The following is a 25,844-nucleotide window of genomic DNA, read 5'->3' on the forward strand; positions in this document are numbered from 1 at the left end:
GGAGGTTCAAAAGGCTCTAAGCACTATGGAACTTAACATCTGAGGTCATCAGTCCCCTAAACTTAGAACTACTTAAACCAAACTAACCTAAGGACATCACACACATCTATGCCCGAGGCAGGATTCGAACCTGCGACCGTAGCAGCAGCGCAGTTCCGGACTGAAGCGCCTAGAACCGCTCAGCCACAGCGGCCGGCAATCATGGAGGAGAGATGTGGTTTTGGACTCGGAGCCAGGGTGAGAAGGGTGATCAGGACGAAGGGAGGAGACAGACGTCCGTCGTTCATCCTGATGCGAAGGCTCATTGTGGGCTTCGCATCTCGAGATTTCTACATGCACATGGTGAACACTGTGCAGCACCGACACTGGGAATCTTTAGAGTTAATTTCTTTTACTTCGTCGTGTGCTCACAGCAGCAGCAGCAGTCGCTGTCCGATTTAAGTGCATTGTTATAGTTAGTTTCAGGGTACTGACCACAATCAATGTCATTCATTTTAATTACAGTCCGACCGCGTTATCCATTTATTCAAGTCAGAGTAAGAGTAAAATCACCACCCTGTGTTCAACTTTGTAAACTGTCTATCAGAATACTTCACTCTACGAACATGAGGAAGAATATAATCGATGTGCTATGTTGATCTTCGTTCCATTCAATGTATGTCTTTTGGAATAAACGAGTCTTAATACTGAGTTCTATCTGTTATTCAAGCAGACAAGCTCCCTCGGTCACCTTTATCAATTTTAGCTGTTTGTATGGGAATACTAGCAGTAGCCTTGGAATAAGAAATTAATTCATCGTCTTAAGTTTCACTACACAGGGCCACATTCTTGTCATTTGTGTTTTAACTCCATTGAATGTAATTTTCGCCGGCCGAAGTGGCCGTGCGGTTAAAGGCGCTGCAGTCTGGAACCGGAAGACCGCTACGGTCGCAGGTTCGAATCCTGCCTCGGGCATGGATGTTTGTGATGTCCTGAGTGACTACTTACGTGCGACCTCAAAATCAGTCTATTGGCTACTGTAACACCAAGATATTTGATTGAGTCACACCAAGTCTGTGCCACTAACTGTTAGATTGAGCTTGATGAGTGAACAGAATATCTTCACTCTTGGTGAGATTGATTTTTACCTTCTGGGAAGTGCACGAGTGGGCTATACTGTCCAGATTTCTCTGGGGGTGGCTAACATTGATGTTTTGGTTTAGGCAACCCTTAAATAGCGCAGTGGCATCGGCGTTCGGGCATTTTCTCTTCCCACCTGTTTGGATATCCTGTTGGTGTAGAAATGTAGATAGAATGTGTAGACAGTTGCAAAAACAGAATCTTGCGACACCACAGTCAGCGCCAGTTTCAAGCTGCAATGACTGACGTTCCTGACGAAGAATTTATCTCCCTCACGGACCAATAAATCGCTTGAGCAAACATCCCGGAAAACTTACAGATTTACATTTGAGCCATCATGCGAGACGCAGTCAAAATGCTTGTGCTTCGCAGTCTAGGCCCACTCATACGACCAATGGCTGGCGCTACATGACCCTAAGTTGAGCCGGTGGTGCAGCCTGACAATCCCTGTAGCCTTCGCCGCTGTCGCAGTCGTTAATTGGTACAGCAGTAACTATGGCACTTATAGAATGGTATACGCTCACTGAGAACCAAAGAGGCTCTGCTAAGTTATCTTAGTGCGTGCCCCAAGTTAACTTCCATCTTATTGAACTATCGTTTTCCAATGTACTGGGTCCTATCAGACAACGTTTAGACTAAACAATCACACAAACGTAATGATATTTCATACGGTCGTTTGGTTACTAGATAGTGATCTTGTACAGTGAATCGCCTTTCGTAAATTTAGGAGAGCGGAATCAACCTGTTACCTTCATCGATTGTGTGCATGATATCGTGTGTAATTGAAGCAAATGTTGTCAGTACTGCTGCTTGTCTACAATTACTTATGTGGTACTACTGACTGTAATTGTCGAAGGACAATACTAGCCTCAGGGATTAAGTGAATTCGGAAAGAATAAGCTATGGATTTCGGAATTTCGGCAATATACACTCCTGGAAATGGAAAAAAGAACACATTGACACCGGTGTGTCAGACCCACCATACTTGCTCCGGACACTGCGAGAGGGCTGTACAAGCAATGATCACACGCACGGCACAGCGGACACACCAGGAACCGCGGTGTTGGCCGTCGAATGGCGCTAGCTGCGCAGCATTTGTGCACCGCCGCCGTCAGTGTCAGCCAGTTTGCCGTGGCATACGGAGCTCCATCGCAGTCTTTAACACTGGTAGCATGCCGCGACAGCGTGGACGTGAACCTTATGTGCAGTTGACGGACTTTGAGCGAGGGCGTATAGTGGGCATGCGGGAGGCCGGGTGGACGTACCGCCGAATTGCTCAACACGTGGGGCGTGAGGTCTCCACAGTACATCGATGTTGTCGCCAGTGGTCGGCGGAAGGTGCACGTGCCCGTCGACATGGGACCGGACCGCAGCGACGCACGGATGCACGCCAAGACCGTAGGATCCTACGCAGTGCCGTAGGGGTCCGCACCGCCACTTCCCAGCAAATTAGGGACACTGTTGCTCCTGGGGTATCGGCGAGGACCATTCGCAACCGTCTCCATGAAGCTGGGCTACGGTCCCGCACACCGTTAGGCCGTCTTCCGCTCACGCCCCAACATCGTGCAGCCCGCCTCCAGTGGCGTCGCGACAGGCGTGAATGGAGGGACGAATGGAAACGTGTCGTCTTCAGCGATGAGAGTCGCTTCTGCCTTGGTGCCAATGATGGTCGTATGCGTGTTTGGCGCCGTGCAGGTGAGCGCCACAATCAGGACTGCATACGACCGAGGCACACAGGGCCAACACCCGGCAAAATGGTGTGGGGAGCGATCTCCTACACCACAGGTGATCGTCGAGGGGACACTGAATAGTGCACGGTACATCCAAACCGTCATCGAACCCATCGTTCTACCATTCCTAGACCGGCAAGGGAACTTGCTGTTCCAACAGGACAATGCACGTCCGCATGTATCCCGTGCCACCCAACGTGCTCTAGAAGGTGTAAGTCAACTACCCTGGCCAGCAAGATCTCCGGATCTGTCCCCCATTGAGCATGTTTGGGACTGGATGAAGCGTCGTCTCACGCGATCTGCACGTCCAGCACGAACGCTGGTCCAACTGAGGCGCCAGGTGGAAATGGCATGGCAAGCCGTTCCACAGGACTACATCCAGCATCTCTACGATCGTCTCCATGGGAGAATAGCAGCCTGCATTGCTGCGAAAGGTGGATATACACTGTACTAGTGCCGACATTGTGCATGCTCTGTTGCCTGTGTCTATGTGCGTGTGGTTCTGTCAGTGTGATCATGTGATGTATCTGACCCCAGGAATGTGTCAATAAAGTTTCCCCTTCCTGGGACAATGAATTCACGGTGTTATTTCAATTTCCAGGAGTGTAGTTTGAAATGCGTCAGTCAACCGGCTGTCTACTCGTCCCATGACTAACTGCTACTGTTTCAGTTAGTTGTTGTCGACTAAATGATGAGTATTTGATGTTGATAATATTGGTGATACCGGTGATTGCATAGATCGACGACCTGCTCAAACACTTCTTAATACCTCTCTGTCTGTGTGATTAACTGAATGTCCAGTAGCTGTTCTGTTGTATGAATCAGACAGGGTATTGGATGGGCCAGTCTGTAGGAGGGAGCGAGAGACACCTGACGACCAGCCCCGGAGCTCCCTGGGGAGAATAATTCCGTTCTGAAGATTAGACCAACTGGAGTAGGGGATGAAGACCTCGGGCATCTTACTATTAGCTGCAGAACCAGTGAGGTGAGTGTAGTCAGGATTCCACAAGTATGACCTTGCGTTGTTCGGTCCGGAACTGTGGCTAAATAATGAACTGTGTCCCACGTGCGGCCATTGCAGAATAAATTATTTAGACAAATCGACCTCTCTGCATAAAGAACAGCACAGTGGAAACAGCACATGGGAATGTTATTTGCCAGTAGCATTTTTCATAGACAACTGCGAGGTTGGTCGAGCGATGTTCATCTCTGGTTTGTCGTGGGAGGCTTCGTGGCTGTTTATAGTAAAAAAGATTTTTCATCTCCCCTTGTGCAGGAGGACATGTGACTTCTGGGCACCACTGCAAGTGGAGTGAGAATTTCTCTCTCTCACAAGTTGGAAAGTAGCTCACTGGGCTGTAAATGGGAGTTCAGGAGACTGTTTTCTAGAAAGCTTGCAGCGTGGGAAAACATTGAGCGACGTAAAAATAAATCTGAGAAGAGGGAATTTTGAGCTCGCTTTTCTCAGTATTGTGTACATGGGTTGACAATTCACTGGATAACTTTTAAAACATCTGCTAGCTTTGAACAGCTCTTTTAAGATAAAGTATGATTGACCAGTGTCTAGTCAAGTCTTGTGGTTGGCGAGATTTCTTTCGCACAGGTTTCTGAACAGCAGAGAGGAAACAATAGGAATTCTGACACAATCTGGGTGGGGAAACGGAGGCCGACAACTAGGTTTTGGAGACGTGGAGAAGCAGATTCTGTTTTAGGAACACAGAAGAGGTTACTCTGATCTGGGAGATACAGCATAAGGCATTTTTGAGGTCCAGCCTAGCATCTGATGCATAACGGTTGGCAGGAGGCCTGGCCATAAGCAGGACTCGACCCTCCACCATTTATGTTGAGAACAGGTGGCAGCATAGACCACCCAGGAAGGATAGCAGTCTGACATTTTCGTCGTGCATTCCTTTTATACATTTAACACTTTGTCGGATATTCCAGTGCTCATCCAGGACTGAGCAGGCATCGTCACTTACTTGTGGGCTACATACGTCGTTCTTGCACGGTTGGGTCAATCACCGAACACTCATCCGTGATTACGCTTTTCTGACAATGACCTGTTGCGATGACAGCCATTCCTCTCCCGCGTGTTCCTTGCGGGCTTTGCCAGATCAGTCTAGCTCTGGTTTCAACTAATTTCAATCTTCTTAACTAGCAATTTCATTCGCTTCGCATTTTTTAATCGTGTTAATGTGCAATAATTGCTTATTTGTTATCGTAAGTGCTTCCATGGAGTACATGCGACAAAGTGGGGTCAAATTGTGCCAAGATTTTTAGTCCAGTAGTTAGATGATATCCTAACTATTAAACCAATAACATCGAAAATGCACCATCCAAAATTTTTCGCCGTTTAATAGCCGTTCATAACTTGTACTGTACCTCTGATTCTGAATCTGTAACCTTTATTACAGAAACTATAATTAATACGTAATCGATGTAATAGTGTATTTATTTCTGCCTGCACTTAACTGATTGTAATTAAAATGAAAATACCGTAAAATGCTGGGTAATAGCCAAAGGAACTTTATTTCAGTGTATCGACAGCAACGGCTAAATGGTAGTAGCTATGCCGTTGTTTATCTTTTTGTATGGAGAGTCTCTGTCGCATTGCGAGCAGAGAGAAAGTAGAGCAGCTTGAGTGATGAAAGAGTGCGGAAGTGTTTGTTGGGCGCTCCCGAAGGCGCAGTGGGCAGGTATGACTGCACCAGTGTATGCGCATCGAAGTCGTTAACTTGCGAGATTTGAGAGCACGGTAGGAATGAACAGGCGGAAGAAGCTGCAATTCTAACTATTGCCTGTCCCATCACTATCCGTGGCGTTGGAGATCACTCGGGGTTCTCATCCAGCTGCAGAAGCAACAGAGGCAGCTCAGCATAGTCGTCGGCTACATTCTTCGTCGTCCGCACAGCTAGAAGATCGTATGACCGTAAAGTGAAGGAACACTCGTGGTATTATAGAGGCAATAACCTGTAACATTTCCTTCTCAAACTATGAATAAGTTCAATAAAGACCTGCAATAGTTACAACAAGCAGGGCAACTGTGTTTCCATTGTCCTCAGACATTATTACCAAGCAGCGTCTCTTTCCTTTCCATGCAATTACAGAGTGTCGTAAGAATATGAATAATTATTAACTATTAGCTGCCAGTTTTGTTTGTTTGGTAATGATCAGTTTCAGTCAAATTTTTCTGCCTCGGTAACTGTGCATTCTTGTATGTCATAACAGAGGTTTAACTAACTTTCAGATTTGAGTATTAGCTTCATTTACTTAAAGTAATGTAAAATTTCACTGGCGAAACTAATAACTAAAGATACAGTACAAATTAAGAATGTGCAATTTCATTTATTTTGTATGTAGCTTAGCGAGTGACTTCTGCTGTCTTAGTACGTATCTTATTCCTATTATTTTAATAGTAAAATCAGGCGTTCATTTGTGTAAAGTAGAGTCAATTCATTGTTTCAATAAACAAAAGCAAATTGCTTGCCCTTTGGTAAATTTAGTATTACGTTATACTGAGGTTTATGAAAGTAACATAACAAATTTTTAGTTACATTTACTTACGCAGTAACTCAATTTAACTTTACTTTCCAAATTTAGTATTTCAGAACAAGTAATTGCAAACTCAGTGTTTTCTGATTCATTTATTCTCTCTCGAACTGTTGTGCTGTGAAAAAGCGTGGCAACCTTCAGTTACCTCGCCAGTGATTATTTGCTTAAATTTCTTTCCTACTAACTTTTTCAAGAATTTGGAGATTCATTGCCCTAGCAGACTGTCTACCGTTTAATTATCCCCTTTTTAGGTAATCAGTGTTTTCTTTGTATTGCCAGTAACTTTTGTAGTAAATATTACGTTATATCCTTTTCACCTCTGTGTGGTTCGTGAACGACTGCAGTATATTACACTCATTTCAAAATTATCATCAGTATCTAGATTATGTTTAGAATAGACCCAACCGCGCAAGAACGACGTATCTAGCCCACAAGTAAGTGACGAAGCCTGCTCAGTCGTGGATGAGCACTGGAATATCCGACCAAGTGCTAAATGTATAAAAGGAATGCACGACGAAAATGTCAGACTGCTATCCTTCCTGGGTGGTCTTTGCTGCCACCTGTTCTCAACATAAATGGTGGAGGGTCGAGTCCTGCTTATGGCCAGACCTCCTGCTAACCGTTATGCATCAGATGCTGGGCTGGACCTCAAAAATGCCTTTTGCTGTATCTCCCAGATCAGAGTAACCTCTTCTGTGTTCCTAAAACATAATCTGCTTCTCCACGTCTCCAAAACCTAGTTGTCGGGTCTGTTGTACAGTTTCCTCAAACTGACCGGTGGTTTTTCCATTGGGTGATGATAGCCTTACTCACTGTAAAATTTCATTAGGCATAAGTGATCACGGTTACAGGTTACAAACCTTTAGTGCTCTTTGTAAGAACCGACGCGTGGACTCATTTACGAGGGCTACTTTATTCATATTGTTGATTCTGCTGGGCGAGACTTTAATTTCTGTACCTCAGTTCATACCAGTGACCTGTCTCTCGGTATTCCCAGCTGGTGTTGATTATTATAGCAGGCAAAATGACTGCTAGCTCGGATGGCGCATTTGAAGTTACTGATTTAGAAAAGTGAGCACTGTAAAAAGAGGTGCACAATACAGGGAATATGTCCCAGTTCGGTCCGTTCAACACTGTAGTTTATTTACGGAGGAGTGACCATATTTTCACATTCCGGTTCTTAAATTTCATGGTTTTCAGCGTGCACATGACACATTATAAAGGGGAAAAGGGAAACGTCGTCCCATCTGAATACTGTATAGACTGGAACGTATTGCGTTATTGTCACTGTCAGATTATTTCTGGGCCTGTAGAGGCTCGAAACAGCGGTAGATCGAATGAAAACTGAATTTCGCGGCGAAATGCGCTGCGGAGTGAACCCCGCGGAAGCCTAATGGAAAAACTTTGTCAGTGAATATTGCGACGCGCGCGGCAGCAGCGTGAAACGGGCTGTATGGTAGACAGAGCGAATGCAGGACGGCACGTATGTGTGTGTGTGTGTGTGTGTGTGTGTGTGTGTGTGTGTGTGGTGGCGGAGTGACGGGGGGAAGGTTGGTGGTGGGAAGGGGGCAGCAGAGCTCTGCGTAGGCGGCAGCGCCGCTCGCCGATGTACAGGCAGTGTTCCGCCCTTAGGCAGTGTCAAACTTCCGCGCCGCTCCGGGAGTTTGTGGGCGGTTTCCACCTTTGCTCCGGAGGCGGGCATCGTTTGCCGAAACGGCGAGCCGAGGCGTCTGATATTTGTCACCCGCCCGATATCCGACTCCCTGCTAGAGAGCACGTATTGCGGGCAAGTATGGTTGTAGTTCCGCAGGGGCGGCGGCTGCGGTGCTTCAGGGTAGCCTCAGCCGGTGTTTCGATTTACCCAGCTTATACAAATCGTAAAATAAAAACGCTTACGCTTATTTTGCTATCGACGTCACCCGTAAAACTGATCTCTGTTTTCATACCAATCAGCGTCCGACCATGCAGACTTAGGACTTCTGTAATTTCTCAAAATTATTCCAAATGCCGAGATGGTTCCTTTGAAAGGACGCGGCCGATTTCCTTCCCCATCCGTGAAACCACCCGATCTTGTTCTCCGTCTCTGATGAGATCGTTGTCGACGGGACATTAAATTCAAATGTTTCTTTCTTTCTTCCTGTTAATATACAATGCAACATCCGATTTAAAAACATGGAAGAAACAAGTGAGGTTTGAGTTTAATGTCCCGTCGACAATGAGTTCATTCAAAACGTAGCCGAGAGCCTTGGCTTAGGGGCGGAAATCTGCCGTGCCTTTTGAAAGAAACCATCCTGGCATCTGCTTTATGCGAATCACGGAAATCAAGGGAAACCTAAAGATGGATGGCTGGCCGGGTTCTTAAACCGACTTCTTCCGTGATGATAGCCCAGTATGTTAAAAACCGTGTAGAACAAGTATGTAGCTTTGAATGCATAACAGAATGCCTCACCAGATCATCAGAGATTGTACTACAGAAAAGCAATCGTCAGGTCAAGTGAACAATGGATGATATAAGAAATAGACTGATGTAGAATAATCTCTTCGAAGAATGGCATGGATTCAGGAAGGGAAGATCAACAACTGACGCAGTTTTTACTCTTTGCCAGTTAACGCTAAAATACTATAACCATAGCCGGTATATGTGCATAGCCGTTTTGGATAAAAATAAAGCCTTTGATACTGGGGACAAGAATGAGGTATGGGGAACAATGAAGAAAGTAATAATAGATGACACAGTACATAGGATCAAGAATTATTATGAAGTGAAGACACCCGCTGGAGTGACTGAAAACATTGGCATGAGTTGCGGATTACTGCAGAGTTTAGTTCTGTCTCCTCTCCTATAATGAACTAGATCAAGAAAAAAACCATCGGTGATGAGAACATAGAAACCATGTGGCTGTATGTCTTTGGGGCGCTCTAAAGAAGACTTTCAGTGTCAAATAAACACTTGGCAGAAGCCAGTGAAGTGTACTGTATCACTTGAGGTGAAAAGATATTGACAACCAATGGGAGATGTTGAAATGGGGGGGAACAGCTACAGATTACCCATCCTTGCAAAAGTCTTCCTAGCGTTGTCTCCAATTCTGATCCAACAGAAAAAATCACACAATTTAAGCAGGCAGTGACTTGTGTTGAGCAATTAAACTGCCGTCTGTGTCACGTCTGCTGTGTAGCGAGCTACGTTAATTTATGTATTAACTGTATTTTTATTACTTGTCACTTCTTCTTCCCTGCGTTTTTGCTTTTAGGAAGCTTTAATTGTCGAGTGCTAGTAATAGTGTTCCATAGATTTCATGTTTGTTTTGACTACAGTCAGAGAGAATCCCTTTAGTCAGCCACAGCGCCAGTAGCGTCAGTGTCATCGTAACTGCCGTCTGCGTCACGTCTGCTGTGTAGCGAGCTACGTTAATTTAAGTATTAACTGTATTTATCTTACTTGTCATTTCTTCCGTGTGTTTTTGCTTTAAGGAAGCTTTAACTGTCGAGTGCTAGTTATAGTGTTCCATAGATTTCGTGTTTGTTTTGAGTACAGTCGGAGAGAGTCCCTTTAGTCAGCCATAGTGCAAGTAGTGCTAGTGTTTGTTTTGAGTACAGTCCAGGGACAGGTAGTGCTTTTTTCATTGTTTTCTAAAAGAAATGTCTACTAACCACAGTTTGGTCAACCATCAGCCGCCTTTAGCCGTCTAGTTAAAAGATGATTAACTCTCTACAGTAAATTGATTTCTTAGGATAGAGGTGTGACTGCTGTTTACGGACGCAGGAGGAGCTGGCCACTGTTCGCGAACAGCTGAACGTATTGATGGCCGCGGTCAGCCGCCTTCAGGCTGCTGCCTCGGTGTGTAGCGGCAGTGTGGAGTCTGGTGCGTCCCATGGTACACCCCAGGAGTTACATGCTTCACCCACTGTCCCTGCTGTCGAGACATCTTCGCGGGTACCAGGCGCGGTTTGGCCACCCTCTCCCCAAGGGAAGTGGCTGGTACAGCGGCGTTCACGGCGCACGAGGCGGAGGGTCAATGTGGAGGCTGCCCGTGTGGCATCGCCCGCTCTGCCTGTGAGTGGATATGTGGGGAGCTCCAACGTTTGGCGGGTGATGGAGCCAGTTAGGGAAATAGTGGAAAAGTCGGGGAAGAAGGCCAGTGTTCACTTTGTCTGCTTGCCGGGGGGGTCTCATCCGAGATGTGGATGAGGTCCTGCAGGCGACGATAGAGAGCACTGGGTGCACCCGACTGTAAATTGTTGCTCATGCCGGCACCAATGACTCCCGCCGTCTGGGTTCAGAGATCATCCTCAGTTCATACAGGCGGTTGGCGGAATTGGTGAAGGCGGAAAGCCTCGCTCGCGTGGTGGAATCTGAGCTAACAAATTGTAGTATCATTCCCAGAACCGATCGCGGTCCTCTGGTTTGGAGCCGAGTGGAAAGCTTAAACCAGAGGCTCAGACGATTCTGCGGAGATCTGGAGTGCAAATTTCTTGACCTCCGCTACCGGATGGAGAAATGTAGGGTCCCCCTGAATAGGTCAGGCGTGCACTACACGTAGGAAGCAGCTACAAGGGTAGCGGAGTACGTGTGGAGTGCAGATGTGGGTTATTTATGTTAGAGAATTCCCTCCCTCCTGAGATGCGGCAAGGTAGGAGTAGGCAAAATGCAACAGGGAATAACAATATTAATGTGCTAATAGTAAACTGCAGGAACGTCTATAGAAAGGTCCAAAAACTGCTCTCATTAATAAACGGTCACAATGTCCACATCGTACTAGGGACAGAAAGTTGGCCGAAACCAGATGTAAATAGTAATGAAATTCTAAACTCAGATTGGAATGTATACCGCAGAGACAGGCTGGACAGTGAAGAGGGAGGCGTGTTTATAGCGATAAGACGTGCTATAGTATCGAAGGAAATTGAATCCGAAATGTGAAATAATTTGGGTGAAGGTCAAGGTTAAAGCAGGCTCAGAAATGATAATTGGATGTCTCTATAGGCCCCTGGCTCTGAAGCTGTTGTGGCTGAGCACCTGAAGGATAATTTGGAAAATATTTCGAGTAGATTTCCCCACCACGTTATAGTTCTGGGTAGAGATTTTAATTTGCCGGATGTAGACTGGGAGACTCAAACGTTCACAAAGGGTGGAAGGGACAAAGAATCCAGTGAAATTTTTTAAAGTGCTTTGTCTGAAAACTACCTTGAGCAGTTAAACAGAGAACTGACTCCTGGCGATAACATATTAGACCTTCTGGTGACAAACAGACCCGAACTATTTGAAGCAGTTAACGCAGAACAGGGAATCAGCTATCATAAAGCGGTTACTGCATCGATGATTTCAGCCGTAAATATAAATATTTAAAAAGGTAGGAAAACTTTTCTGTTTATCAAAAGTGACAAAAAGCAGACTTCAGAGTACCTGACGGCTCAACACAAAAGTCTTGTCTCAAGTACAGATAGTGTTGAGGATCAGTGGACAAAGTTCAAAACCATCGTACTATATTCATTACATGAATATGTGCCAAGCAAGATTGTAACAGATGGAAAAGAGCCAGCGTGGTACAACAACCGAGTTAGAAAACTGCTGCGGAAGCAAGGTGAACTTCACAGCAAACATAAACATAGCCAAAGCCTTGCAGACAAACAAAAATTACGCGAAGCGAAATGTAATGTGAGGAGAGCTATGCGTGAGGCATTCAATTACTTCGAAAGTAATGTTCTATGTACTGACATGGCAGAAAATCCTAAGAAATTTTGGTCTTGTGTCAAAGCGGTCGGTGGATCAAAACGAAATATCCAGACACTCTGTGAGCAAAATGGTATTGAAACAAAGGATGACAGACTAAAGGCAAAATACTAAATGCCGGCCGAAGTGGCCGTGCGGTTAAGGGCGCTGCAGTCTGGAACCGCAAGACCGCTACGGTCGCAGGTTCGAATCCTGCCTCGGGCATGGATGTTTGTGATGTCCTTAGGTTAGTTAGGTTTAATTAGTTCTAAGTTCTAGGGGACTAATGACCTCAGCAGTTGAGTCCCATAGTACTCAGAGCCATTTGCACCATTTGAACCAAAATACTAAATGTCTTTTTCCAAAGCTGTTTCACAGAGGAAGACAGCACTGTAGTTCCTTCTCTAGATTGTCGCAGAGATGACTAAATGGTAGATATCGAAATAGACGACAGAGGGATAGAGAAACAATTAAAATCGCTCAAAAGAGGAAAGGCCCCTGGACCGGATGGGATACCAGTTAGATTTTACACAGAGTACGCGAAGGAACTTGCCCCCCCTTCTTGCAGCGGTGTACCATAGGTCTCTAGAAGAGCGTAGCGTTCCAAAGGATTCGAAAAGGGCACAGGTCATCCCCGTTTTCAAGAAGGGACGTCGAACAGATGTGCAGAACTATAGACCTATATCTCTAACGTCGATCAATCGTTGCATTTTGGAACATGCATTATGTTCGAGTATAATGGCTTTTCTGGAGACTAGAAATCTACTCAGTAGGAATCAGCATGGGTTTCGAAAAAGACGATCGTCTGAAACCCAGCTCGCGCTATTCGTCCACGAGACTCAGAGGGCCATAGACACGGGTTCACAGGTAGATGCCGTGTTTTTTTACTTCCGCAAGGCGTTCGATACAGTTCCCCACAGTCGTTTAATGAACAAAGTAAGAGATATGGGCCTTCAGACCAATTATGTGATTGGATTGAAGAGTTCCTAGATAACAGAACGCAGCAAGTCATTCTCAATGGAGAGTAGTCTCCAGAAGTAAGAGTGATTTGAGGTGTGCCGCAGGGGAGTGTCGTAGGACCGTTGCTATTCACAATATACATAAAATGAACTTGTGGATGACATCGGAAATTCACTGAGGCTTTTTACGGGTGATGATGTGGTATATCGAGAGGTTGTAACAATGGAAAATTGTACTGAAATGCAGGAGGATCTGCAGTGAATTGACGCATGGTGCAGGGAATGGCAATTGAATCTCAATGTAGACAAGTGTAATGTGCTGCGAATACATAGAAAGAAAGATGCCTTATCATTTAGCTACAATATGGCAGGTCAGCAACTGGAAGCAGTTAATTCCATTAAATATCTGGGAGTACGCATTATGAGTGATTTAAAATGGAATAATCATATAAAGTTGATCGTCGGTAAAGCATATACCAGACTGAGATTCATTGGAAGAATCCTAAGGAAATGCTTGTTCGCTCACTGCTTGAATACTGCTCAGCAGTGTGGGATCCGTACCAGATAGGGTTGATAGAAGAGAGAGAGAAGATCCAACGGAGAGCAGCGCGCTTCGTTACAGGATCATTTAGAAATCGCGAAAGCGTTACGGAGATGATAGATAAACTCCAGTGGAGGACTCTGCAGGAGAGACGCTCAGTTGCTGGGTACGGGCTTTTGTTGAAGTTTCGAGAACATACCTTCACTGAGGAGTCTAGCAGTATATTGCCCCCTTCTACGTATATCACGCGAAGAGACCATGAAGATAAAATCAGAGAGAGTAGAGCCCACACAGAGGCATACCGATAATCCTTATTTCCACGAACAATACGAGACTGGAATAGAAGGGAGAACCGATAGAGGTACACAAGGTACCCTCCGACACACATCGTCAGGTGGCTTGCGGAGTACAGTTGTAGATGTAGATGTAGAAATATCTATATACCAAGCACGAACCACTATAATATAAGAAATTCATTTATGAAACCTACCGCATGTCCATTGACTTATGGTTAGAAAACATGGGACGTGATAGGAACACACATCAGCAGAAATCAGGGAATTGAGGTTTGTTCGTAGTGTGGTCGTAAAGACACGGGGGGAATGAACTAATCCGAAAGCAAACCCAAGTGATATAGTAACCTAGATGCGGCTGGAACTCAAAAACAATGCCCACTAGGAAGACCAAGACTCAAGTAAGTTCAGGTTCAAAGGGGTAGAGAAGTACACACGCCGACGTCGCAAGCTGAAAATGAACAGACAGACAAAGTATATGAGGATACTGAACTGACAATTCAATGCGTAAATGGAGATCGAGATCTAATAGTCGTGGGGAACTGCGGCTGAAGGGGAAGGAGCAGAAGAAAGGGTTACTGGAGAATATGGACTTGGTACTAGGAATGAGAAAGGAGACAGACTAATGGAGTTCTGTAATAAATTTCAGCTAGTTGCAGAGAATATTCTGTTCAAGAATGAGAAGAAGGGGAGGTATAGTTGGAAAACGCTGGAGATACGGGAAGATTTCAGTTAGATTACACTACTGGATAGTAAAGCGTAAGATAGAGCAGATATAGTCTCAGATCACAACACAGTAGTGATGAAGAGTAGGCTGAAGTTTACGATGAAGAGATACGCTTGAATTTCACTAATGTGGTTGATAATGCAAGCAAGATTAATGAAAAATCAAAGCTCTTTCATAGAATTTGTCCATCAGGAAATAACGTTCGACGGTATCAAATGGTGCAAGGTGTTCGGAATTCTGGAGAAAATAAGGGTAAGCTGTAGGGAGAGAAGGGTAATATAAAACATATACAAGAGGTAAGTGAGAATAATAAGAGTGGACAACCAAGAAGTAAGTGCATTTGTAATGTGATGCTACAGAAGAATGTCGATAATTATGTGGACGGATAAGTAAGGAAGGGGAGCTTCTGCGCAGAATCGAGGAGGAAAGAAATATGTGGAAAACACTGACAAGAAGAAGGGGCAGGATTGAAGGACATGTGTTAAGACATAAGGAGCAACTTCCATGTTACTAGACGAAGCAGTAGAGGTTAAAAATTGTCAAGGAAGACATTGAGCAAGTAATTGAGGACATCGGTTGCAAGGGCTAGTCTGTGATGAAGAAAAAAAAAGAAAAGACTGAGTAGATGCCTTGTTGGCCGACACATGGGTGCAGATATTGTGATCATTGATACCTTAATATGTACCCACTTCAGTTATTCATTTGTTTTTCCTCTGCTTCTCTAGCTGTCTTCCCAGAAACACGCCACATAGTGTACTTTCCTGAACGGTCGTAACTGTGCCGCCGAGTGGATCACGCCTATCAGTATAGAGTATCCGTTTTGCATCCATGTGCCTGGAATTAAATACCTGACCTGCTTCCTAGGTCAAACTAAACATCAATGGCTTTATTGTGCCATGCATACTTGGAGGTACTAACCAATCTAAAAACATACTACTCGTTACAGCCATAATTATTAGCCTGTAAAAAGTTAATACTGGTCGTAGTGGTGTCCAGTATAGTGATAAGTATAGTTCACTTTGCAGCACAGTTGTGGCCATGCCGAATAATGAATTGTGTAATGTGTTTGTGCCAAGACTGTTAGCACAGAGAAAAAACGGCTGACTCACTGAAGTGGGTGCTTGTTAAGGTACCAATGATCACAATACCTGTTCTGTACCCATATCCTTAATATATATCTCTGGAACAACAACAGATATTCAAAAACGGTTTTCACCAGCATGAGCGCACGGCAGGGGCTTAGGAAACCAAATACCAAAAGAAATTTTAAAATGCAAACAAATATTATTTTCGACACCAACTTGTGTATTTTTAAATGGACACCACATATTATTTTGTTTGCAATTAATGGCATGGGGTTGGTTGCATCCCAATACGTCAGTTACATCCCGGGAAATTGCGAAGCGAAATTGACACATGAAATAAATGAAGTGCACAGCTAGCGCACGTCCTGAGACTGAAGTGTGCACCTCACGCTGCCGGTAATCGTGATGTGATTGATGTACTACGTCAGTGGACTGTTAATGTGTGGTGTGGTATTGTATGACAACAAATCATTGGGCCATATTTCATCGATGGCGCAAGTAAAAGGAGATAGTTTGGCCCCTTCTTGAGCTGTATCTTACTTGAACCGGTCGACCTCTTATAATGTGTCAAGAAATGCGGTATCAGAATGATGGATGTCCTGTGCATAGTGCTTATTTTTGTGAAATGATATATATATATATATATATATATATATATATATATATATATATATATGTGTGTGTGTGTGTGTGTGTGTGTGTGTGTGTCTCGGTCCATCTTGTTCTATGTGTCAGCAAACAAGGCTTACTTATCTCACACATTCCTAGGTACGTCTTCACAACAATTTCACATCTCATCATTACGACAGCAGGATTATGAATACACTTGCAAAACATGAAACTGGGATCAAGAGTCCTACATTGTGGCACATGCAGATGGTTACCATTTCACGACAACCGCACAACCTAAGTAAGAAGCACATCATCTACATTCTGTATATGATGAAAGGTTACGCAGAGATACTCCCATACAGTAATAGCATTTAAATGTAGCATGTTTTTATTAAAATCGCGTTATGCTTCGTATAAGAATTAGACTCGTTTGACGGAACGTGCCTCAGTTCAAGGGCAGCAGGATCCTGACCCATGATAATTAGAGTTCATCGTTCCGTGATATTGCTTCTCACGTTCGTCGGTATTTCATTACTGACACATGAATATGGAACAGATAGTTTGACAAGGGCTGTACTCAACGACATACAAATGCTCAATGACCCCACGTAACTACCGTCTGAGAGAACAGTGACAAATTTCACCCGAGTGTACAGGATTGTGCTGTTACATTAATGGTTCAGTTAGCCGGTAATGCGGGCACCTTTCTTTACATCTCTGTCGTGTCTGCGCACTACCTTCGAAGTATCCATGTCGTTAGCCTTCAACAACAACACTCAAGATCGCCCGGGGCCATCGTGTCTTGATGTACCTTCATACACGGTGTTTTAGTTTGTTGCCAAGGCCAGCATGGTCTCAACGTTTGTAAACCACTGAAAACATCAGGCTTAGGGTTGCCGATACACTGCGATGCCATTACATTCTAGCCACTAGGATTACGTACTCTGACATGCAGCTGAAGCAACATGGAATGACGTGCCCGTATCCGTCATCTTATACTCGATGTCTATCCCGGTCAGAATCATTTACTGATGTCAGAGTTAGCAGCTCTGCGTATTAAATTTCGCAAGCTATGCACCTCAAAATCATGAACAAATTTAGTGGTGTATTCTCCTAACCATACTGTATACGAACTGCAAGAAAAATTTCGTTGTTTTTGGTACCTTTCCTAGAGTTACAGTTTTGTTATGTGCGTATATTCAGAAACTAAAAAGTTACAGTTCCGATGTAAATAAATGGCTCTGAGCCCTATGGGACTTAACATCTGTGGTCATCAGTCCCCTAGAACTTAGAACTACGTAAACATAACTAACCTAAGGACATCACACACATCCATGCCCGAGGCAGGATTCGAACCTGCGACCGTAGCAGTCGCGCGGTTTCGGACTGAGCGCCTCAACCGCGAGACCACCGCGGCCGGCTCAAATGCAGAGCTTGTAGCAGCACTGTTCTACACTACTGGCCATTAAAATTGCTACACCACGACGATGACGCGCTACAGGCGCGAAATTTAACCGACAGGAAGAAGATGCTGTGATATGCAAATGATCAGCTTTTCAGAGCATTCACACAAGGTTGGCGCCTATAGCGACAACTATAACTTGTTGACATGAGGAAAGTTTCCAACTGACTTCTCATACAGAAACAACAGTACACAAACAGCAGCTGACCGGCGTTGCCTGCTGAAACGTTGTTGTGATGCCTCGTGTAAGGCGGAGAAATGCGTACCATCACGTTTCCGACTTTGATAAAGGTCGGATTGTAGCCTATCGTTATTGCGGTTTATCGTATCGCGACATTTCTGTTCGCGCTGGTCGAGATCCAATGACTGTTAGCAGAATATGGAATCGGTGGGTTCAAGAGGGTAATACGGATGGCCGTGCTGGATCCCAACGGCCTCGCATCACTAGTAGTGGAGATGACAGGCATCTTATCCGCATGGCTGTAACGGATCGTGCAGCCACGTCTCGATCCCTGAGTCAACAGATGGGGACGTTTGCAAAACAACATCCATATGCACGAACAGTTCGACGACGTTTGCAGCAGCATGGACTATCTGCTCGGAGACCATGTCTTAGGTTACACTTGGCGTTGCATCACAGACAGGAGCGCCTGCGATGGTGTACTCAACGACGAGCCTGGGTGCACGAATGGGCAAACGTCATTTTTTCGGATGAATCCAGGTTCTGTTTACAGTATCACCATGGTCGCATCCGTGTTTGGCGACATTGCGGTGGACGCACATTGGAAGCGTGTATTCATAATCGCCATACTGGCGTATCACCCGGCGTGATGGCATGGGGTGCCATTGGTTACACGTCTCGGTCACCTCTTGTCCACATTGACGGCACTTTGAACGGTGGACGTTACATTTCAGATGTGTTACGACTCGTGGCTCTACCCTTCATTAGATCCCTGCAAAACGATGCATTTGAACAGGATAATGCAGGTCCTGTACGGGCCTTTCTGGATACAGAAGATGTTCGACTGCTGCCCTGGCCAGCACATTCTCCAAAGCTCTCACCAATTGGATACGTCTGGTCAATGGTGGCCGAGCAACTGGCTCGTCACAATATGCCAGTCAATACTCTTGATGAACTGTGGTATCGTGTGAAGCTGCCTGGGCAGCTGTACTTGTACACGCCATCTCTGTTTGACTCAATGCCCAGGAATATCAAGGCCATTATTACGGCGAGAGGTGGTTGTTCCGGGTACTGATTTCTCGGGATCTATGCACCCAAAGTGCGTGAAAATGTAATCACATGTCAGTTCTAGTATAATATATCTGTCCAACGAATACCCGTCTATCATCTGCCTTTCTTCTTGGTGTGGCAGTTTTAATGGCCAGTAGTATAGTATCGCCGCCACGTACCACAGTCGATACTGGTTACGATTACACGTTTCCTAAGTTTGATGCCCGTACTGCAGGGAGATGCAAGAAGCAGGTGTGTAAGTAATTTTCTCTCCCGCAGGGCAGGATATAAAGCTGGGTTCATGGTGCACTGAAGTCAGTATCTTCTGTATGAAGTTAATCGTTGAATGCCATATGACATGTTACATCGAGCATTCTGTTCTCTAGGTTTCTTGTGCGGTTTACTACTGGAGCTCTGTATCTAGCAAAGAACGACTTTGGCTTCTATTACTGGCTGTGGTCGCTTCGTGAGATCACTGTTCACTCACGTGAATCCGAACTTTTAATGTGCTTTCTAATAAGCTGCTACGATTATGAAGGACAAGTAAAGTTCATTGTCTGTAAAAGTGATAATATTGCAAAAGAAATATACAGCTGAATTATTTTATCCATTGCAGTAAATGCCATATATAACATATATTCAAATGAAATAACTGATATGACCCAGAACATCATTAAATACCAACCAAATTTTTGGAGATACTTTTAATCAACTAATAGGAATGAAATGCCTGTAACAGAAAGCATCATTTCTGTGTGTTTAAAGAGCGTTAGAAATGTGCATGAAATATGGGGCAATTCGTACGTAAGGTCAACTGATAATGTCGTTTGCAGAAAGAAAAGTGAGAGAACTAACGCACTTTCATTGCAAAATACAAATCAACATTCAAGTTACAGAAATATATATTTTCTTACCTATTCTTCAATAACACTGCTAATCATTATTAAGAAAGTTTTCTACTAATATGAACTTACATGTAGCCGACCGTCTGGTCGTATTTTGTTAAATGTAACACCTTCTACGTGATTCTTAAATATATCTGCTGTGATAGCAGACACTCTAGACCTCATTAGTAGCTCTTCACTTAATAAATTAAATTCATTATCAATTAGGAAATACTTATATTCTGTTTCTTTGATGTATTAGTGTGGCATCTATGTCTTAATATTTTTCTCTGTGGCAATTGTTGGCTCTGCTATCTACACTCCTGGAAATTGAAATAAGAACACCGTGAATTCATTGTCCCAGGAAGGGGAAACTTTATTGACACATTCCTGGGGTCAGATACATCACATGATCACACTGACAGAACCACAGGCACATAGACACAGGCAACAGAGCACGCACAATGTCGGCACTAGTACAGTGTATATCCACCTTTCGCAGCAATGCAGGCTGCTATTCTCCCATGGAGACGATCGTACAGATGCTGGATGTAGTCCTGTGGAACGGCTTGCCATGCCATTTCCACCTGGCGCCTCAGTTGGACCAGCGTTCGTGCTGGACGTGCAGACCGCGTGAGACGACACTTCATCCAGTCCCAAACATGCTCAATGGGGGACACATCCGGAGATCTTGCTGGCCAGGGTAGCTGACTAACACCTTCTAGAGCACGTTGGGTGGCACGGGATACATGCGGACGTGCATTGTCCTGTTGGAACAGCAAGTTCCCTTGCCGGTCTAGGAATGGTAGAACGATGGGTTCGATGACGGTTTGGATGTACCGTGCACTATTCAGTGTCCCCTCGACGATCACCAGTGGTGTACGGCCAGTGTAGGAGATCGCTCCCCACACCATGATGCCGGGTGTTGGCCCTGTGTGCCTCGGTCGTATGCAGTCCTGATTGTGGCGCTCACCTGCACGGCGCCAAACACGCATACGACCATCATTGGCACCAAGGCAGAAGCGACTCTCATCACTGAAGACGACACGTCTCCATTCGTCCCTCCATTCACGCCTGTCGCGACACCACTTGAGGCGGGCTGCACGATGTTGGGGCGTGAGCGGAAGACGGCCTAACGGTGTGCGGGACCGTAGCCCAGCTTCATGGAGACGGTTGCGAATGGTCCTCGCCGATACCCCAGGAGCAACAGTGTCCCTAATTTGCTGGGAAGTGGTGGTGCGGTCCCCTACGGCACTGCGTAGGATCCTACGGTCTTGGCGTGCATCCGTGCGTCGCTGCGGTCCGGTCCCAGGTCGACGGGCACGTGCACCTTCCGCCGACCACTGGCGACAACATCGATGTACTGTGGAGACCTCACGCCCCACGTGTTGAGCAATTCGGCGGTACGTCCACCCGGCCTCCCGCATGCCCAGTATACGCCCTCGCTCAAAGTCCGTCAACTGCACATACGGTTCACGTCCACGCTGTCGCGGCATGCTACCAGTGTTAAAGACTGCGATGGAGCTCCGTATGCCACGGCAAACTGCTGACACTGACGGCGGCGGTGCACAAATGCTGCGCAGCTAGCGCCATTCGACGGCCAACACCGCGGTTCCTGGTGTGTCCGCTGTGCCGTGCGTGTGATCATTGCTTGTACGGCCCTCTCGCAGTGTCCGGAGCAAGTATGGTGGGTCTGACACACCGGTGTCAATGTGTTCTTTTTTCCATTTCCAGGAATGTATATGTAGTTGCATGTATTTTATATGTCATACACGAGTCATATGGCGGTGACTGGAATAATGTTTTCCATGTACTGAATTTTTTTCTGTAGTACTCCGTATAGTTCTATCCTGTTACCATGCTTGGTTAAAGATGACCTGTCCGGTTTCCAAGCAACAACACAACTGGAAGCGTTGATTAAAACGCGTATGATGTTTCTTGACACCGGTTGATGAGATCTAAGAAGCTTCGAAAAGCCTTGCAGTAGTATGTCGCATATGGAGAGATTTGTTCTTTAATTTTTTGACTACCGAGCATTGAGCGCTAACTATCTTCTCATCTGAGGCGGGGTGATATTAATCAGTCCTTTGCTTAGCGCGAGGAGTCACTGAGTAAGCGTAGGCAGAAGCGTACCATTTACAATATGCATTACCTATCAGAGCTGCACTTAGGACGCCTGCTGCAGAAACATGGGCTAAGACCAGAGTCCCGGCCCGCTCCCAAGATACGACATATCTTGCGCCCTGTTAAAGACGACATTGCTCTTCGAGTGTCCGGTGTGTATTGTGTACCCTGTGAATGTGGCAGCATGTATATTGGACAAACAATTCACACTGTTGCGGAGCGTTGTAATGAGCACAAGCGACATATAAAACAAAGGGAACTTGACAAGTCGGCCATCGCGCGCGCGCGCCACACTGGGTCTATCTGATTGGTTGCTGATGATGTCATCATGCCTACACAAGCGAGAAACCGTAGCAACCCTGGCAGTCAGTGAACTCCTTACGACGACGGCGGAGATGGTCATCGAAAGCTCGAGGATTTTATTCGAATTGAAGTGGCTTGAAAACCGAGAACGCTTTATTCATGTACGCCGTTGCGAAAGACTCCGACGACACAAGTAATTTGTAAAATTTGTGAGTATTGGAAATGTGTTAATAGGCAATAACACCCAAGTTTATGTATTGTCACTCATGAAATAATGGTACGCCATAGAAATAATTAGGGAAAGTGCCTAATTAAAGGAACAAAGCAAATAGGATGGACCCTCTTCTCACATGCGCAGAAAGTCAATTTAGCTTAGGCACCAGTGACTTATTACAATAAAATAGATAATAATGAGCGACTAAAAGGTAATAGTTAATATGCAACTGGTAGGAGTAGTTGAAAGATGTCCTGTAGGACTAGACAAGAACTAGGATAGGGGAAAGAGATAGTTGCAAATTATCATTGTCGAATGTATAAGAAATGCTAGAAAGTGAAATACACGAAGGATACAATGAAACAACGAAATAGTGTAGACTGCAAAGCTACTCTTGTCTGTACACCTTGACTGATTTCTGCTGCCGGAATAGTCTGTGAAACGACTACAATACTCGAAGACGGTCCTATATATTCATTATTGAGTAACGGTTACGACAAAATACCTAAAATTTCTATGTAGTAATCTTCCCACTGGTCACGCGCGTAACCTTTAAATACCGACAGTTTAATGTAGATACGTACCAGAATTTTTTTTTGTTAGAAGTACTTTTTCGTAGTTCGTATATTACTACACAGGTACTCGTATTAATAACTAAAATGCTCAGATGCTAACCATAATTTCACCTTCTTTAATTGGAGATCATAGTTTACTTTTGTCAAATGTAGTAAGTCACAGAAATTGTGTCAGACGTCTTGGATAAAACACCTTCAAAGCATACAAAAATTGTTCCCTGAGTTCAAGTCACGTAGGAGTTCAGAATAAACCTAGAGGTCACATAATATCCGTCGACTGGTGTAGCGCTCAATGAAGTCGTGACGCGATTCGAATATCGAAAGTTTTATGGAAATATTCCGCATCGAAAAGCTTTGAGGCCGTCTATGCAAGTTGCCAGACGAATATTTAACGGTGGCAGGAGTAGCAACTGAAACAGAGAGTTCCCAGAGCGAAAGGCCAGTGGTGGCAGATACAAATTAATTTGCTTGGCTGTGTCAAGATTTAATAGAGTTTGACTGTATACATTACGATATTGTTGTAAGTGAATTAGAATATTACACGAAACACTAAAAAGTGTTCTAGGCGTATCTCTTTGACAGTTAACAAACTTGCCATTATAAAAAGGTCCTGTGTTAAGCTCTCCACCATTATCCAACCCGAAAATAGTGGCATGTGGTCCCCAGAAAGTTCCATCTTGGGGCCCTTACTTTTACTTGTGTGGATCAATAACCTTACATCAGTAAGACCAAGTGGTTTCGTTTACAAATGATATAAACATTGAAATAGACAGCAAACCAAGCAATTTTTAAAAATATAAGGTAATTACATTTTCATGGACATTAATTAATTGTTCATAACCAATTCCCCGAACTCCGGGCGGGGACTACTCAAGAGGATGTCGTTATTAGGAGAAAGAAAACTGGTGTTCTACGGATCGGAGTGTAGAATGTCAGATCCATTAATCGGGCAGGTATGTCAGAAAATTTAAAAAGGGAAATGGATAGGTTTAAGTTAGATATAGTGGGAATTAGTAAAGTTCGGTGGCTGGAGGAAAAAGACTTCTGGTCAGGTGACTACAGGGTCATAAACACAAAATCAAGTAGGGGTAATGCAGGAGTAGGTTTAATAATAAATAGGAAAATAGGAATGCGGGTAAACTACTACAAACAGCATAGTGAACGCATTATTGTGGTCAAGATAGATACGAAGTCCACACCTACTACAGTAGTACAAGTTTATATGCCAACTAGCTCTGCAGATGACGAAGAAATTGAAGAAATGTATGATGAAATAAAAGAAATTATTCAGATAGTGAAGGGTGACGAAAATTTAATAGTCATGGGTGACTGGAATTCAGTAGTAGGAAAAGGAAGAGAAGGAAACATAGTAGGTGAATATGGATTGGGGGTAAGAAATGAAAGAGGAAGCACAACTTAATCATAGCTAACACTTGGTTCAAGAATCATAAAAGGAGGCTGTATACATGGAAGAAGCCTGGAGATACTGACAGGTTTCAGATAGATTATAGAATGATAGGACTGTGATTTAGGAACCAGGTTTTAAATTGAAAGACATTTCCAGGGGCAGATGTGGACTCTGACCACAATCTATTGGTTATGACCTGTAGATTAAAACTGAAGAAACTGCTAAAAGGTGGGAATTTAAGGAGATGGGACCTGGATAAACTGACTAAACCAGAGGCTGTACTGAGTTTCAGGGAGAGCATAAGGGAACAATTGACAGGAATGGAGGAAAGAAATACAGTAGAAGAAGAATGGGTAGCTTTGAGGGATGAAGTAGTGAAGGCAACCGAGGACAAGTAGGTAAAAAGGCGAGGTCTAGTAGAAATTCTTGGGTAACAGAAGAAATATTGAATTTGATTGATGAAAGGAGAAAATATAAAAATGCAATAAATGAAGCAGGCAAAAAGGAATACAAAACGTCTCAAAAATGAGATCGACAGGAACTGCAAAATGGCTAAGCAGGGATGGCTAGAGGACAAATGTAAGGATGTAGAGGCTTATCTCACTAGGGGTAAGATAGATACTGCCTACAGGAAAATTAAAGAGACCTTTGGAGATAAGAGAACCACTTGTATGAACATCAAGAGCTCAGATGGAAACCCAGTTCTAAGCAAAGAGGGGAAAGTAGAAAGGTGGAAGGAGTATATAAAGAATTTATACAAGGGCGATGTACTTGAGGACAATATCATGGAAATGGAAGAGGATGTAGATGAAGATGAAATGGGAGATACGATACTGCGTGAAGAGTTTGACAGAGCACTGAAAGACCTAAGGCGAAACAAGGCCCCCGGAGTAGACAACATTCCATTGGAACTACTGACGGCCTTGGGAAAGCCAGTCCTGACAAAACTCTACCATCTGGTGAGCAAGATGTATGAAACAGGCGAAATACCCTCAGACTTCAAGAAGAATATAATAATTCCAATCCCAAAGAAAGCAGGTGTCGACAGATGTGAAAATTACCGAATTATCAGTTTCATAAGTCACAGCTGCAAAATACTAACGCGAATTCTGTGCAGACGAATGGAAAAACTAGTAGAAGCCGACCTCAAGGAAGATCAGTTTGGATTTCGTAGAAATGTTGGAACACGTGAGGCAGTACTGTCCCTACGACTTATCTTAGAAGCTAGATTAAGGAAGGGCAAACCTACGTTTCTAGCATTTGTAGACTTAGATAAGGCTTTCGACAATTTTAAAGTTTAGAGAGCTGGTTGTAATAT

The sequence above is a fragment of the Schistocerca piceifrons genome, chromosome 4, assembly GCF_021461385.2.
Source record: "Schistocerca piceifrons isolate TAMUIC-IGC-003096 chromosome 4, iqSchPice1.1, whole genome shotgun sequence".
Taxonomy (NCBI): Eukaryota; Metazoa; Arthropoda; class Insecta; order Orthoptera; family Acrididae; genus Schistocerca; species Schistocerca piceifrons.